Below are 8269 nucleotides of genomic sequence, written 5' to 3'. Positions count from 1 at the left end.
GAGCGGGGAGCGGCGGCGCGGGGCCCGGGCGCAGCCGAAAGATGCTTCGCGGGCGGCCCGGCGTGGCGGCCCCACTTGGTTAACTCTTTGCGGCGAGTGGTCGGGCGCGCGGGAGGCTTCCCCGTGACACCAGTAGCGGAGCAGAGGAGGGAGGCCGGCGGCGTGCCGAGCGTCCGTAGCCCCTTGGCCCCGAAAATCGCCCCCCTGTGGACGGAGCCTGCGCAATCAGGGGTGCCGAGACGCTCTTTAGGCGAGGCCTTCTCTGAACTTCAGGCTGCATAGTAGGAGGGGAAGGCGGGAAAGGGTGGTGCGGCGATTGGTCTCCTGTGGTTCCATCCTCAGCCCCGAGCGAGGTGGCCGGGCGAGCGAAGCACAGGCTGTGTGTGGTTTCACCTCTCCTAGAGCGTTCATTTCAGTCCAGCCCAGGAAGCTGCCAGGACGCAAAAGGGTGTTAGGCTGCCCTGCCCGGGCCGTGGACGGACTTGAACCCAACTTGGTTTTGTGGCTTCCGATCAGCGAAGGTTCCCCCTGCGGGGCTTCCTGTTGGGCGCTGGCCCCAAAGCGGGGCGGCAGCTGCCAGGTGGGGCTCGCGGCTGCCTGGCTCCCGGAGACGCTTGTGCTGGAGAGAACCCTGGGGTTTGCGGTGTCCACGTTTGGCTCCCCAAGACTGCAGCCCCGGGCCTGCACTCCCTCTCTGGGATGAGGCTAGCCCGGAGGGAGGATTCGGTTGATGACAGATTTTGGTTTTGTTTTTGTTTTCGCTTGTCCAGCCCCCTCCTCCCTCAATCCATGACAGTTTTTATTGTGGTTGTATAGTGCTGCTCACAGCGTCCTGACGGTTTCCTTCTTCTGCCGTTTGGCGGGAGGAACCTCCAGCTAGTGGTGCAAACGCCATTTATTTGTAACCACTTTTCAAAAAGCGAAGTCAAGGCTTGGCTGACAAAGTATTTAGAAGAAGGTAGAAAATGGTGAGTTGGGGTTATACCTCAGAAAATAATGCACAGAAGTGTAAATAAAGTTTTCAGAAAGAGGTGCCCACGGGCTGAAACCCCTAGCCTTGTCCCCGAGTAGGCTGCCTTTTCTCCACCAGGATCTGGCTCTCCAAAGCAAACAAGCTAACCAAAAAGCTCTTTAGAAAAGATTTTTGTTTCCGTTTAAAACATGTGCTGCGGTCTTCAGCAGGTGTGGCCGGCATCCTGCTCTGGGATGTAGTGGCAGACAAGCTGCTAATGCTTCCCTTACCTGGGTTGTGATAGGCATGGGAGTGCGAGGGCCACCGGCCAGCCAAGTTATTTCGTTACATAAGTCCCAGTTATTTTGCCACTGACCTAAAATGAGAAAAACATGCTCAAGTTCCAAAGTCACTGTCATCAAAAACACCCTTTCCTTAGTGGTGGAGCCCTTAAGTTTGGCCAGAGCTGTCAACATCTCCTGTTTGCTCAAAGTAGTAGAAACAGTCTCTTCATCTTTTCCAACCAGTCCTGCAGAGCAGCAGCTCCTAAAACCAAGGAAGTTTCCAGAGTCTTCTCATAATTGAGGGTAAGGGAAACATAGATGATATTAGTTGTCTCCTGACTTACCAAAGAGGAGACAGTCACAAAACAACCGCTAATATTAATTGAGTGCTTTCTGTATGCCCACGAAGTGTGCTCTTTCACAGTTATGTAAGAATGAACAAGGGCACAGAGCAGTTAAGTACCTTACCCATCGAAGTAGTATGTTTCCAGTGGCTTTATTTTCAACGTTCATTTCTCTGCTTTTATGGCAATATTCTTATTTTCCACAGAGTATTCTTAAGAGAAGCAAAAAAGCAGGGCACCTGGTGGCTCAGTCGGTTAAGCCGCTGACTGCTGCTCAGGTCATGATCTCATAGTTCGCGGGTTCGAGCCCCTCATCGGGCTCTGTGCTGACAGCTCACTCTGAGCCTGGAACCTACTTCAGATTCTGTGTTTCCTTCTCTCTCTGCCCCTCCTCTGCTCATACTCTGTCTTTCTCTGTGTCTCACAAAAATAAAATGTTCAAAAAATTATTTAAAAAAAAGAGAAGTAAAAAAGCTTCATCTCATATACACTTTGAAATGGTTTATTCATGTTAGAGCCCATTAGAGTTTTCCTAAAAATTTAGTTTCTTGAAACTTCGGACTTTTCTTCATCTGTTTATACTCACTTTTGAGCAAGAATGTGTGAATGGGTATTTTGGAAATTTTCATCTGTTGCTTTTATGCAAACCTTGTTTTTCTTAAGCTAAGTTATGGGGTTTGTATTAGTTTTGGAATGTTTGTCCTGTCAACATTCCCCATCCTGTTTACTATGTGGATTCCAGACTTTCAAAGCACTTTAATCATATAATGCATTTCACTGCCATAAACATAAGTTTCTTCATACATACAAGCACATGCATTGTATAACTACGTTCTTGCGAATCTTGGCTCACCCAGCACTTCCTCCTATCCAGCAGTAGGAGGGAAACACTCTTTACAGACTAGCCATGTTAAAACAGACTTTTTTTACTGTTTCAGTGATGAAATTTTTCCATTTTGCTATTTCATATTTCTAGTAATGAATATGATGCAATTGAGTTTGTGATGTACAGATATTTAGAGATAAGGAAGGGAAGGCTAAAGTCCAGTTATTAATCTGAACACGAAATGCCTTACAAATATAGTACACCGACAGCAGACAATATTTAAAACCATTTGATAACAAGTAAAGAGTCCTGTGACGCACCTGTAAGAAGTAAGCTCTGGAGTAACTGGAGTAAGCATAAAAGTTATAAAAGAAACGCCTGTGTGTGTTGCGTGGCGGGGGTGGGGGGTGGGGTGACAGGCAGTATACACACACCTAAACACACATAGTCCAGATATATTTTGAGAAATCTATGTATTCTAAAATAGACTATAACAGACAATAGGATATCTAAAACTGAAATAAAATTTTAAACTATTGGGAAACCTAGCGAACACGAATTAGGAAGAGTTTCAAAGAGAACTTTAGAAGGGGCTTTGTGCTTCTCTTAAAAGGAATGTTTCCCATGAAATAAGTACACTGCCAGGAAATCAGAGAAACAGCCCTTGAAAAGAAAGCCACAGAAAAGATTGAAACAAATAAACCCTCTCAAAGTGGCAGTTGACCTTTTAAAAGGTTCAGCAAGGTGGAATGTGTTATTTGGTAAAAGGGAGAAAATTCAAGTATATAAATTTGGTAACTAGAAGCCTTGGCAATTCTATACGCCTTTCTTTTCCACATGCAGAACTCTGTTTACTGTATAAACTGAAGGAAGAGAAATTGAATAGTATGGTGATCTCAAGTTGGCTTTGTGAGAGAATCTAACTACATTAAAGTAACATTTAAAAGACTAAGAAAAAGAAATTGAGTAGGTCTTAAATTAAGGCAGTTGGCATAGCCTATTAATGTATCTCAAAGTGACCAAATCCAAGTGCTCTTAAATATATTTGAGAAGCTTCTTGATGTAGAACCTGGCAAAGAAGCAAATGGAGAAAGTGCCCCAGATACCTACTCCAAAACCAGCCTTGGGGACACCATTAGTAATAACCTACCAAGTTAAGGAAATGAGGGTTTTTACAAAGTATAAAGATACAATCCAAGACAGCCAAAAACACATTTTTTATTATAAATAAATACACACAGTTTTCTTTGTACTGTAATAAAAATCTTTTAGAAATGATTACTTTGCTCACTGTTGTATATCTGGCACCTACAATAACAACTAGATCTGGTAAATGGTAGGCCAATAAATAGTGACTGAATGAATGAGTGATTAGTCCCATACTGTCATTAAATAGTTAGTAACAAAATGCAATTTTACTCATTTTATAATGATAATAATAGCATCTAAAGTAAATGTGCCCTCCCTCCCCCCTCACTGATTATCCTGTTTAGCCAGTTTGGCAGCACTGGTTTATTAAGGAAGAATGAGCATCATATTACATTGGAAATACATCTTTATTCTAAAGGCCTCAGGGTGATTAGAATGTTGCTTAGTATGACTTGTGCCTCCTCTTGCCTACCTAAAGATATCATCACTTCAGTTCTCTCTTTTTCCTTCTGCATTACTAAATTTCTCCCCCTGTTGGATTATTTCCAACGCGTTATAATCTCTCCCATCTTAAGAACAACCACACTCTTAACCCCATCCTTCTGGATGTTCATACAGTCATCCTAGATTCCTCTCTTCCTGTCACATGTCTCACCCAGTCCTTCAGATAATTATATAGATGCCAAACTTAAAACACAGTATTACCCAGATTCTGACCATTGACTATTTTATTTATTCACTCATTGGCTTCTCCTACTAAAATGTAAGCTCGCTTGTCTGTTTTCTTCACTGCTGTATCCATGGTGTGTAGAACATTACCTAACCTGTAGTCAGCATTCAATAAATATTTACTAAATTAATGAGAGTTTGGTCAGTCCTCTAAACCAGGGGCCATACCTACAAGGATGGCTTATAAAGTAAATATGTGAAGTGGATTCGGTGTGTGGCACCCATGAGAATGTCTTCCTGTGTTCAGCTAAATATTCAGACACACAAGACCGCCAGGACCACACTGGGCACCAGCCTACTGGGAGGATGTAGGATAGGAACCAGAGCTTGCTAGCGTCACAGCATCGGGTATTCTTTTTGTCGTGTGTGTGTGTGTGTGTGTGTGTGTGTGTGTGTGTGTGTGTGTGATTTTAAAAAAATGTTTTTAATTTATTTTGAGTGGGAAAGAGAGAGTACGAGTGGGGAGGGGCAGAGAGAGAGGGAGAGAGAGAATCCCAAACAGGTTCCGAACTGTCAGCACAGAGCCCAATGTGGGGCTCGATCCCACAAACCATGAGATCATGACCTGAGTGGAAACCAAGAGGCTGATACTTAACCGACTAAGCCACCCATGTGCCCCAAACAGGCATCCTTTCTGCAGTGGTTCAGGTAGCAGCCATATCTCTCCATAAACGAGCCTCTTTCCAGGTGACAGTTTATTCATCAGGAGATGAGATCTGCATTGGTGAGATCAGAGCTTAAGGTCCCTATGCCCCAAAGGAACCAGTGTCTCTTGCAATGCTCTATAGACCTGGCTTCCAGTGTTCCTGTAGGAGATACATAGCGAGTTAAACAGTGTCTCCCCCAAAAAGATATGCCCAAGTCCTATTCTTATGGACCTGTGGATGTGACCATAGTGTCTTTACAGATGTAAAGTTATGGATCTCAAGGTGAGATCATCCTGATTTAGAGTGGGCCCTAAATCCAATGACTTGTGTCCTTAGAAAGAAGATCTGAGACAGACACAGAGAGGGGAAGGCAATATGAAGATGGAGACAGAGATTGGAATGATGTGTCAACAAGCCAAGCAACACCATGAGTTGCTAGCAGCCACCAGAAGCTAGGAGAGAGGATTGACCAGATTCTTCCTCAGAGCCTCCTGAAGGAACTAGTCCAGTCGACACTGTGATTTTGGGCTTCTGGCCTTCAGAACTGTGAGAGAATGTATTTCTGTCTTTGGAAGCCAGTCAATTTTTGGTAATTTGTTATGGTAGCCCTAGGAAACCAACACAGGGTATAACAGTTATCATTGCACTCTGGGAAGCCCAGAGTTTGGCATTCTTATCAGGTATTTATAGATTTTTCATTGTTTTCCCCTGTCACAGTTTACCAATCATGGGGTCATTTTCATTGTAAGCAATGTTTCCTAACAACATTAGTGTCAAGCCACTTTATCCATTAACTAAGACGATTAACCAAAGTTCAGATCCTTCATGCAGCTGAAGGTAAATGCCTTCTGTGTGTGCATGCTGAGGATGGAGGGAGGACTGTAAAGAATTGGAGAGTGTCTACTTTTGACAAAATAGGAAACCTCTCCGCTGTAGCATATTGTGGCTGTATGGGGATGCCAGCCCAAAGTGGCTAGAGCTTCCCATTATCCAGGAGAATACAGATTTTTAAAAACAGGTTCAAGCTAAAAGTAAAGTAGCCACAAAACCAAAACAAAAACCCCCTGCGCTGATCAAGCAAAACACATCTATGGACCAAATCCAGTCTATACCTCCCAATTTACAGGTGGCTTCTGCTAGAGCTTTCTGTCTTGACTTTGTGGGATTTAAATTTTTTCCCTTAAAAACTAGAATAGGGGCGCCTGGGTGGTTCAGTTGGTTAAGCCTCCTACTTCGGCTCAGGTCAGATCTCACGTTCGTGGGTTTGAGCCCCGCGTCGGGCTCTGTGCTGACAGCTAGCTCAGAGCCTGGAACCTGTTTCTGGTTGTGTCTCCTTCTCTCTCTGCCCCTCCCCCTCTCATGCTCTGTCTGTCTCTGTATCAAAAATAAATAAAACATTTAAAAAATTGTTTTAAAAACTAGAATAATGTTCTCTTTTAAGAAAATAGGCCAGAAATATTTTTTGTAACTTTTTTTCTTCCTGTAGAAACTCTCTTAAAAGGTCAAAATAGGTTTTGAAAGAACTGTACAGACTTTGGCTGTACTTTTCTAAGTTTGTTCATTCATCCAGTTTTCATATATCATCCTATTTAGTTAGCATACATTTATTAAGCACTTATTGTATGCCAGACACTGTATAAAACAAATAAGTAAATGCAGCCCTGCCTACAAGCTGTTTTCACTTGAGTTTGTTAGAGCTGAGTGAGTGGTTTTCTTTTTAGAAAACCTGAGCCCTAAATATTTATAGCTGGCTAGAATTTGACATTCAGCTCCTAATTTTAGAGATTGTCTGACTAGGGTCAAAGAGGTGATATCAGAGCCAGTATATTTCTAATTTGTTATAAAATTGATATGATGCATAAGAAAATATAGCTCTTGTTTCTAATAATGCAGAATTTCTGAATACTTAAATATCTAGCAATTAATTGAATTTTTCTCTCTTCACACACTCTTTGGTACCAAGTAGCTACCTTTGTGGTGATTTCAGTCACTTCAAAAGGATTCGTCAGTGCCAAGGTACTAAAACAAATATCCCAAACCATCCTGTTTGCTTCCTACATTTTGATTCTCTAAAGGTTCTCAGTTTCATGATAAACACAGGCATGTTCCAAAGCTTATACACACACGTGTGTGTATGTATGTATGTATGTATGTATTTGCAGTGGCAGGTAAATTTTTTTTGGACTGGGACACACCGAGGACCCTCACCATGGCAGGGAGTGGGGGTGAGGTTGAAGATAAAAATCTGATGGTCCTTTGTGGTAGAATGGCGAATTCTGGCTGTGCTGAATGAAGGGGAGCCAAGTGCCAGGTTGGCTGGCAGCTGCAAAGCCCAACTTTCCTGCCGGTTGCGTCTGCACAGTATGCTGGGGAGAGGCAGACACTCCAGGGGCTGGACGCAGAGCTTGGGGGTGCATGCGGTGCAGGGAGGAAAAGGTAGAAAACCCAGTCTGTTGGTTAGTGTGTCGCATCTGTTTTTGTAAGGGCTTCTGTCAGGACAGGTCGCCACCAGGCTGGAGGAACCCCATCTGGGTGGGCTGACAGCGGCTGTGCACTGCATAGGGCTGTGGCTGTGACAGGTACTGCACTGCCAGAAACGCCGCAGGTGCTCTGAGCTGCTGTCTAGGGCCAGCCAAGCGGGTCCATAGCGAGGTGGGCAGTTCCGTAAGCACTGCCGGGACTACCTGCATATTGGCCGCCCTCTGGGGTCCCTGCGAAAGCTGCTGCTGAGCCCGCTTCGCGCACGGTTGTAAGCACTTGGGGTCCGAACATCTGTTTGGTTCTGTCAGCCACTATGAGGGTGCCTGGGGAATTGTGTCCTCCGGGGCCTCTCTGCATGCTGAGAAGAGGAGCTCCTGTGTGAACAGTCAGGCTCTGCTGGTTCGCAGCTGAGGTCAGCCTGGTCAAGTCACTGTGCTCCTTAAGCCTCCGTTTCTTATCCTGCTGTAAAACTTTCTTGAGCTGCCGGAAAAGCTGGTGCTTCTCTTCCTGTAGGGCCCAAAGCTTCTCCTGCAACCAAGATTTGTTCCTTGTTCTCCTCTAACGACATTCTCTGCCATATCCCATTTCTTCCTTCGCCCTGCGCTTCCTTCGTCTTCTGTTCCATCAGCTTGTTCACCTCTTCTTCCTCCGCCTGCGGCTTGCGCTCGCGCTCCATCTTGGGTGCTGCTGCGACGCCCCGGCCACGGCGCTGGAAGGCTTGGGGCGCTCCGGGAGCGCAGGCACGGTGCTTCTGAGGACGCTCCCGCCGTGGGCGCCGCCTCTGTCCCCGACTGCCGGGCCTCGACTGGGCCTACCCCGAGGCGGGCGCCCAGGGGGGTCGCGCCGGGTTTGGCCGC

General features: G+C 45.3%; 1 protein-coding gene and 1 pseudogene across 1 annotated transcript in view; one reads left to right on the top strand and one right to left on the bottom strand.

The window, feature by feature from the left end:
- Positions 1 to 8269, top strand: part of LOC115287719 (cytochrome b reductase 1) — a 34913-nt gene that overhangs the window by 651 nt on the left and 25993 nt on the right. The gene's annotated exons all lie outside the window — the stretch shown is intronic.
- Positions 247 to 8269, bottom strand: part of LOC115288656 — a 12517-nt pseudogene continuing 4494 nt past the window's right edge.

This window comes from Suricata suricatta, chromosome 3 (genome assembly GCF_006229205.1).
Source record: "Suricata suricatta isolate VVHF042 chromosome 3, meerkat_22Aug2017_6uvM2_HiC, whole genome shotgun sequence".
Lineage (NCBI taxonomy): Eukaryota > Metazoa > Chordata > Mammalia > Carnivora > Herpestidae > Suricata > Suricata suricatta.
Note: the sequence above shows the minus strand (reverse complement) of the source record. Positions and strands in the feature narration are given on the sequence as shown.